The following is a 9,786-nucleotide window of genomic DNA, read 5'->3' on the forward strand; positions in this document are numbered from 1 at the left end:
AGTGACCATCGGGTTCTTGGTTACCTCCCTGATCAAGGCCCTTCTCCCCCGATTGTTCAGTTTGGCCGGGCGGCCAGCTCTTAGGAAGAGTCTTGGTGGTTCCAAACTTCTTACATTTAAGAATGATGGAGGCCACTTTGTTCTTGGGGACCTTCAATGCGGCAGTTTTGGTACCCTTCCCCAGATCTGTGCCTCGACACAATCCTGTCTCGGAGCTCTACGGACAATTCCTTCGACCTCATGGCTTGGTTTTTGCTCTGACATGCACTGTCAACTGTGGGACCTTATATAGACAGATATGTGCCTTTCCAAATCATGTCCAATCAATTGAATTTACCACAGTTGGACTCCAATCAAGTTGTAAAAACATCTCAAGGATGATCAATGGAAACAGGATGCACCTGGGCTCAATTTCGAGTCTCATAGCAAAAGGGTCTGAATACTTATGCAAATAAGGTATTTCTGTTTATTATCTGCAAAACATTCTAGAAACCTGTTTTCGCTTTGTCATTATGGCGTATTGTGATGTCATTATGGGGTATTGTGATGTCATTATGGGGTATTGTGTGTAGATTGATGAGGAAAACAGTTAATTTAATCAGTTTAAGAATAAGGCTGTAACGTAACAAAATGTGGAAAAGGGGAAGGGGTCTGAAGACTTTACGGATGCATATTGTCAACAACGCATTTAAGAGCTGCATTTAAGAGCTGCGGTCAGACCTCAAGTAGGCCTACACCTGTCTCACAATAACCATCTGAGATCGTTATAATAGATCTAGCTGTATGATGAATAAATCAGATTTGAGGTCAATAAAATATTCAACCCTTTTGTTATGGAAAGCCTAAATAACTTCAGAAGTAAAGATGTGCTTAACAAGTCACATAATATGTTGAATTGACTCACTCTGTGTGCCATAATAGCGTTCAAAATATTTTTTTTATGACGACCTCATCTCTGTACCCCGCACATTCAATTATCTGTAAGGTCCCTCAGTCGAGCAGTGAATTTCAAGCACAGATTCAACCACAAAGACCAGGGAGGTTTTCCAATGTTTTCGTAAAAAGAAGGGAACCTATTGGTAGATGGGTAAAAATATCCCTTTGAGCATGGTGCAGTTATTCATTACACTTTGGATGGTGTATCAATACACCCAGTCACTACAAAGATACGGGAACCCTTCCTAACTCAGTTGCCAGAGAGGAAGGAAACCGCTCAGGGATTTCACCAATGGTGATTTTAAAACAGTTACAGAGTTTAATGGCTGAGATAGGAGATAACTGAGGATGGATCAACAACACAGTAGTCACTCCAGAAATACTAACATATAGGACTGAGTGAAAATAAAGAAGCCTTTACAGAATAAAAAATATTCCAAAACATGCATCCTGTTTGCAAATTGGCACCATAAAATACTGCAAAGAATGTGGCCAAGCAATTAACTTCTAGTCCTGAATACAAAGCGTTATTCAATCTTCATATTTTCAAGCAAGATGGTGGCGGCATCATGTTATGGGTATGCTTGTCATCGGCAAGGACTAGGGAGTTTTTTTGGGGAAGAAGAAACAGAATACAGCTAAGCAAAACGTGGTTCAGTCTGCTTTCCATCAGACACTGGGAGACAAATTCACCTTTCAGCAGGACAAGGCCAAATAAACAATCCAGGTGTGTAAAACTCTTGGAGACTTATCCAGAAAAGACTCACAGCTGTAATCGCTGCCAAAGGTTATTCTAACATGTATTGACTCAGCGGGTTGAATACTTCATTAATCAAGATATATTAGTGTTTAATTTTACATGAATTTTTTTTTAACTCCTTGAATTGGTCTTCCACTTTGACATTACAGAGTATTTTGTGAAGTTCATTGACAAAAATTACAATTAAATCAATGTTAATCCCAATTTGAAAGAAAACAAAATGTAGAAAAATTCAAGAGGTGTGAATACTGAAGGCATCGTACATCAATGGTTGGATCTGTCTGTCTGTAGTTATGGCTGTTGGAATTATAGACATACTGTACATCATCAATGGACAATATAACCTATACAGTATATAACATGTCTGACTAGACAATATAACCTATACAGCCTATAACATGTCTGTATAAACAATATAACCTATACAGTCTATAACATGTCTGTATAAACAATATAACCTATACAGTCTATAACATGTCTGTATAAACAATATAACCTATACAGCCTATAACATGTCTGTATAAACAATATAACCTATACAGCCTATAACATGTCTGTATAAACAATATAACCTATACAGTATATAACATGTCTGTATAAACAATATAACCTATACAGCCTATAACATGTCTGTATAAACAATATAACCTATACAGTCTATAACATGTCTGTATAAACAATATAACCTATACAGTCTATAACATGTCTGTATAAACAATATAACCTATACAGCCTATAACATGTCTGTATAAACAATATAACCTATACAGTCTATAACATGTCTGTATAAACAATATAACCTATACAGTCTATAACATGTCTGTATAAACAATATAACCTATACAGTCTATAACATGTCTGACTAGACAATATAACCTATACAGTCTATAACATGTCTGTATAAACAATATAACCTATACAGTATATAACATGTCTGACTAGACAATATAACCTATACAGCCTATAACATGTCTGTATAAACAATATAACCTATACAGTCTATAACATGTCTGACTAGACAATATAACCTATACAGCCTATAACATGTCTGTATAAACAATATAACCTATACAGTATATAACATGTCTGTATAAACAATATAACCTATACAGCCTATAACATGTCTGTATAAACAATATAACCTATACAGTATATAACATGTCTGTATAAACAATATAACCTATACAGTCTATAACATGTCTGTATAAACAATATAACCTATACAGTATATAACATGTCTGTATAAACAATATAACCTATACAGTCTATAACATGTCTGTATAAACAATATAACCTATACAGCCTATAACATGTCTGTATAAACAATATAACCTATACAGCCTATAACATGTCTGACTAGACAATATAACCTATACAGCCTATAACATGTCTGACTAGACAATATAACCTATACAGTCTATAACATGTCTGTATAAACAATATAACCTATACAGTATATAACATGTCTGTGTAAACAATATAACCTATACAGTCTATAACATGTCTGTATAAACAATATAACCTATACAGTCTATAACATGTCTGACTAGACAATATAACCTATACAGTCTATAACATGTCTGACTAGACAATATAACCTATACAGTATATAACATGTCTGTATAAACAATATAACCTATACAGCCTATAACATGTCTGTATAAACAATATAACCTATACAGTATATAACATGTCTGACTAGACAATATAACCTATACAGTCTATAACATGTCTGTATAAACAATATAACCTATACAGTATATAACATGTCTGACTAGACAATATAACCTATACAGTCTATAACATGTCTGTATAAACAATATAACCTATACAGTCTATAACATGTCTGACTAGAGAATATAACCTATACAGTCTATAACATGTCTGTATAAACAATATAACCTATACAGCCTATAACATGTCTGACTAGACAATATAACCTATACAGCCTATAACATGTCTGTATAAACAATATAACCTATACAGTCTATAACATGTCTGTATAAACAATATAACCTATACAGTCTATAACATGTCTGTATAAACAATATAACCTATACAGTATATAACATGTCTGTATAAACAATATAACCTATACAGTCTATAACATGTCTGACTAGACAATATAACCTATACAGTCTATAACATGTCTGTATAAACAATATAACCTATACAGTCTATAACATGTCTGTATAAACAATATAACCTATACAGTCTATAACATGTCTGTGTAAACAATATAACCTATACAGTCTATAACATGTCTGTATAAACAATATAACCTATACAGCCAATAACATGTCTGTATAAACAATATAACCTATACAGTATATAACATGTCTGACTAGACAATATAACCTATACAGTCTATAACATGTCTGTATAAACAATATAACCTATACAGTCTATAACATGTCTGACTAGACAATATAACCTATACAGCCTATAACATGTCTGACTAGACAATATAACCTATACAGTCTATAACATGTCTGACTAGACAATATAACCTATACAGCCTATAACATGTCTGTATAAACAATATAACCTATACAGCCTATAACATGTCTGACTAGAGAATATAACCTATACAGTCTTTCAGAGGTTTTGAGGAAGCCCACACTGTTTATTTGTTTTCACCATGAATCACGTTTTGTGAAATCGAGACAAAATGTATCAAAACCACATTTGGATTTCATCCATGTTAGATTGAGACATGTACCGTCTTTCACTGTCTGATACCCACTGAGACAGAGAGGAAACATCTTCCAGCCCCAGTCTAACTGTCTGATACAGACTCAGGTAGGAAACATCTTCCAGCCCCAGTCTAACTGTCTGATACAGACTCTGGTAGGAAACATCTTCCAGCCCCAGTCTAACTGTCTGATACAGACTCAGGTAGGAAACATCTTCCAGCCCCAGTCTAACTGTCTGATACAGACTCAGGTAGGAAACATCTTCCAGCCCCAGTCTAACTGTCTGATACAGACTCGGGTAGGAAACATCTTCCAGCCCCAGTCTAACTGTCTGATACAGACTCGGGTAGGAAACATCTTCCAGCCCCAGTCTAACTGTCTGATACAGACTCAGGTAGGAAACATCTTCCAGCCCCAGTCTAACTGTCTGATACAGACTCAGGTAGGAAACATCTTCCAGCCCCAGTCTAACTGTCTGATACAGACTCAGGTAGGAAACATCTTCCAGCCCCAGTCTAACTGTCTGATACAGACTCAGGTAGGAAACATCTTCCAGCCCCAGTCTATCAGTCTGATACAGACTCAGGTAGGAAACATCTTCCAGCCCCAGTCTATCAGTCTGATACAGACTCAGGTAGGAAACATCTTCCAGCCCCAGTCTAACTGTCTGATACAGACTCAGGTAGGAAACATCTTCCAGCCCCAGTCTAACTGTCTGATACAGACTCAGGTAGGAAACATCTTCCAGCCCCAGTCTAACTGTCTGATACAGACTCAGGTAGGAAACATCTTCCAGCCCCAGTCTAACTGTCTGATACAGACTCAGGTAGGAAACATCTTCCAGCCCCAGTCTAACTGTCTGATACAGACTCAGGTAGGAAACATCTTCCAGCCCCAGTCTAACTGTCTGATACAGACTCAGGTAGGAAACATCTTCCAGCCCCAGTCTAACTGTCTGATACAGACTCGGGTAGGAAACATCTTCCAGCCCCAGTCTAACTGTCTGATACAGACTCGGGTAGGAAACATCTTCCAGCCCCAGTCTAACTGTCTGATACAGACTCGGGTAGGAAACATCTTCCAGCCCCAGTCTAACTGTCTGATACAGACTCAGGTAGGAAACATCTTCCAGCCCCAGTCTAACTGTCTGATACAGACTCAGGTAGGAAACATCTTCCAGCCCCAGTCTAACTGTCTGATACAGACTCAGGTAGGAAACATCTTCCAGCCCCAGTCTAACTGTCTGATACAGACTCAGGTAGGAAACATCTTCCAGCCCCAGTCTATCAGTCTGATACAGACTCAGGTAGGAAACATCTTCCAGCCCCAGTCTATCAGTCTGATACAGACTCAGGTAGGAAACATCTTCCAGCCCCAGTCTAACTGTCTGATACAGACTCAGGTAGGAAACATCTTCCAGCCCCAGTCTAACTGTCTGATACAGACTCAGGTAGGAAACATCTTCCAGCCCCAGTCTAACTGTCTGATACAGACTCAGGTAGGAAACATCTTCCAGCCCCAGTCTATCAGTCTGATACAGACTCAGGTAGGAAACATCTTCCAGCCCCAGTCTAACTGTCTGATACAGACTCAGGTAGGAAACATCTTCCAGCCCCAGTCTAACTGTCTGATACAGACTCAGGTAGGAAACATCTTCCAGCCCCAGTCTAACTGTCTGATACAGACTCAGGTAGGAAACATCTTCCAGCCCCAGTCTATCAGTCTGATACAGACTCAGGTAGGAAACATCTTCCAGCCCCAGTCTAACTGTCTGATACAGACTCAGGTAGGAAACATCTTCCAGCCCCAGTCTAACTGTCTGATACAGACTCAGGTAGGAAACATCTTCCAGCCCCAGTCTAACTGTCTGATACAGACTCAGGTAGGAAACATCTTCCAGCCCCAGTCTAACTGTCTGATACAGACTCAGGTAGGAAACATCTTCCAGCCCCAGTCTAACTGTCTGATACAGACTCAGGTAGGAAACATCTTCCAGCCCCAGTCTAACTGTCTGATACAGACTCAGGTAGGAAACATCTTCCAGCCCCAGTCTAACTGTCTGATACAGACTCAGGTAGGAAACATCTTCCAGCCCCCGTCTATCAGTCTGATACAGACTCAGAGGGAAGATGGAGCTGAACCAGTCTAACTGTCTGATAGAGGAAAGATGGAGCTGATCCAGTTAGTCTGATACAGAGACAGAGAGCGAAGATGGAGCTGATCCAGTCTAACTGTCTGATACAGAGACAGAGAGGAAAGATGGAGCTGATCCAGTCTAACTGTCTGATACAGAGACAGAGAGGAAAGATGGAGCTGATCCAGTCTAACTGTCTGATACAGAGACAGAGAGGAAAGATGGAGCTGATCCAGTCTAACTGTCTGATACAGAGACAGAGAGGAAAGATGGAGCTGATCCAGTCTAACTGTCTGATACAGAGACAGAGAGGAAAGATGGAGCTGATCCAGTCTAACTGTCTGATACAGAGACAGAGAGGAAAGATGGAGCTGATCCAGTCTAACTGTCTGATACAGAGACAGAGAGGAAAGATGGAGCTGATCCAGTCTAACTGTCTGATACAGAGACAGAGAGGAAAGATGGAGCTGATCCAGTCTAACTGTCTGATACAGAGACAGAGAGGAAAGATGGAGCTGATCCAGTCTAACTGTCTGATACAGAGACAGAGGAAAGATGGAGCTGATCCAGTCTAACTGTCTGATACAGAGACAGAGGAAAGATGGAGCTGATCCAGTCTAACTGTCTGATACAGAGACAGAGAGGAAAGATGGAGCTGATCCAGTCTAACTGTCTGATACAGAGACAGAGAGGAAAGATGGAGCTGATCCAGTCTAACTGTCTGATACAGAGACAGAGAGGAAAGATGGAGCTGATCCAGTCTAACTGTCTGATACAGAGACAGAGAGGAAAGATGGAGCTGATCCAGTCTAACTGTCTGATACAGAGACAGAGAGGAAAGATGGAGCTGATCCAGTCTAACTGTCTGATACAGAGACAGAGAGGAAAGATGGAGCTGATCCAGTCTAACTGTCTGATATAGAGACAGAGAGGAAAGATGGAGCTGATCCAGTCTAACTGTCTGATACAGAGACAGAGAGGAAAGATGGAGCTGATCCAGTCTAACTGTCTGATACAGAGACAGAGAGGAAAGATGGAGCTGATCCAGTCTAACTGTCTGATACAGAGACAGAGAGGAAAGATGGAGCTGATCCAGTCTAACTGTCTGATACAGAGACAGAGAGGAAAGATGGAGCTGATCCAGTCTAACTGTCTGATACAGAGACAGAGAGGAAAGATGGAGCTGATCCAGTCTAACTGTCTGATACAGAGACAGAGAGGAAAGATGGAGCTGATCCAGTCTAACTGTCTGATACAGAGACAGAGAGGAAAGATGGAGCTGATCCAGTCTAACTGTCTGATACAGAGACAGAGAGGAAAGATGGAGCTGATCCAGTCTAACTGTCTGATACAGAGACAGAGAGGAAAGATGGAGCTGATCCAGTCTAACTGTCTGATACAGAGACAGAGAGGAAAGATGGAGCTGATCCAGTCTAACTGTCTGATACAGAGACAGAGAGGAAAGATGGAGCTGATCCTGTCTAATTGTCTGATACAGAGACAGAGAGGAAAGATGGAGCTGATCCAGTCTAACTGTCTGATACAGAGACAGAGAGGAAAGATGGAGCTGATCCAGTCTAACTGTCTGATACAGAGACAGAGGAAAGATGGAGCTGATCCAGTCTAATTGTCTGATACAGAGACAGAGAGGAAAGATGGAGCTGATCCAGTCTAACTGTCTGATACAGAGACAGAGAGGAAAGATGGAGCTGATCCTGTCTAACTGTCTGATACAGAGACAGAGGAAAGATGGAGCTGATCCAGTCTAACTGTCTGATACAGAGACAGAGGAAAGATGGAGCTGATCCAGTCTAACTGTCTGATACAGAGACAGAGAGGAAAGATGGAGCTGAACCAGTCTAACTGTCTGATACAGAGACAGAGGAAAGATGGAGCTGATCCAGTCTAACTGTCTCCAATAGAATCTGACATGTCTCTATTCATTATCTCTAACAGAGACGTTCAACAGAATATTGAAACTAAAACTGTCTAGAAACAAAACCCTCCCCTCTCCCCTCTCCTCCCCTCTCTCCACTCTTCTCCTCTCTCCTCTCTCCTCCCCTCTCCTCTTCTCCCCTCCTCTCCTCTTCTCCCCTCCTCTCCTCTACCCACTCTTCTCCTCTCTCCTCCCCTCTTCTCCCCTCCTCTCCTCTTCTCCCCTCCTCTCCTCTACCCACTCTTCTCCTCTCTCCTCCCGTCTTCTCCCCTCCTCTCCTCTACCCACTCTTCTCCCCTCTCTCCTCCCCTCTTCTCCCCTCCTCTCCTCTCCTCTCCACTCTTCTCCTCTCTCCTCCCCTCTCCTCTTCTCCCCTCCTCTCCTCTCCCCACTCTTCTCCTCTCTCCTCCCCTCTTCTCCCCTCCTCTCCTCTCCCCACTCTTCTCCTCTCTCCTTCCCTCTTCTCCCCTCCTCTCCTCTCCCCACTCTTCTCCTCTCTCCTCCCCTCTTCTCCCCTCCTCTCCTCTCCTCTCCCCACTCTTCTCCTCTCTCCTCCCCTCTTCTCCCCTCCTCTCCTCTCCCCACTCTTCTCCTCTCTCCTCCCCTCTCCTCTTCTTTCCTCCGCCTCTCTTCTTTCCTTTCCCTCTCCTCACCCCTCTTCTCTCCCCTCTCTCGCAGCCTCTCCCCTCCTCTTCTCATCTCCTCTCTCTTCTCCCCTCTCCTCATCTGGCCTGGATTACGTCTGAATCCACAACCAGGACTGAAGTCTGAGGAACGTTATAATTAAAAGGAGGGAAGGAGGCCAACGAGAACAACGTACAAATGACAAAGGCGTAGTTTAGTGTCTGGCGTGATCTTGATCCTGCTTAGCTTTGTCTGCGTCCCAAATGCGACCCTATTCCCTATATAGTGCACTATTTTAGACGAGGGCACATAGGGCTCTGGTCAAAAGTAGTGCACTATATAGGGACATGTGGGACATAACCTCTCTGAGTGAGCTGACAGGAGAGGAGAGATCCTGGTGATGATAACAGCCAGGCAGCAGAGTTATTCTGTCTGATGAAAAGGCCTGCCACTCACAGCTCTGGCTCTGTCTGGTCCTCTGCCAACACACTCAGTACTATGAGTGGGCTCTCATAGAGAACAGAGCAGGTCAGGACCATGCTGCAGTGGATTCTGGGTAATGTACAATACAGTACTATTATATTGGAGACTGATTAGACCTACCACAGGCTGAGTAAACACTTCCCCCTCTGAGGACATGGGCTGACTAGGAATAACATTTACAAACCATTATGCATGACTATATAACTGGAAGTACCAA

The 9,786-nt window shown here is 41.7% G+C and overlaps 1 protein-coding gene across 1 annotated transcript in view; it reads right to left on the bottom strand.

Moving 5' to 3' along the window:
* LOC106574239 (tumor necrosis factor receptor superfamily member 11B) overlaps positions 1–9,786 on the bottom strand; it is a 36,046-nt gene that overhangs the window by 10,838 nt on the left and 15,422 nt on the right. The window lies entirely within an intron of this gene.

Source organism: Salmo salar, chromosome ssa02 (genome assembly GCF_905237065.1).
Source record: "Salmo salar chromosome ssa02, Ssal_v3.1, whole genome shotgun sequence".
NCBI lineage: Eukaryota > Metazoa > Chordata > Actinopteri > Salmoniformes > Salmonidae > Salmo > Salmo salar.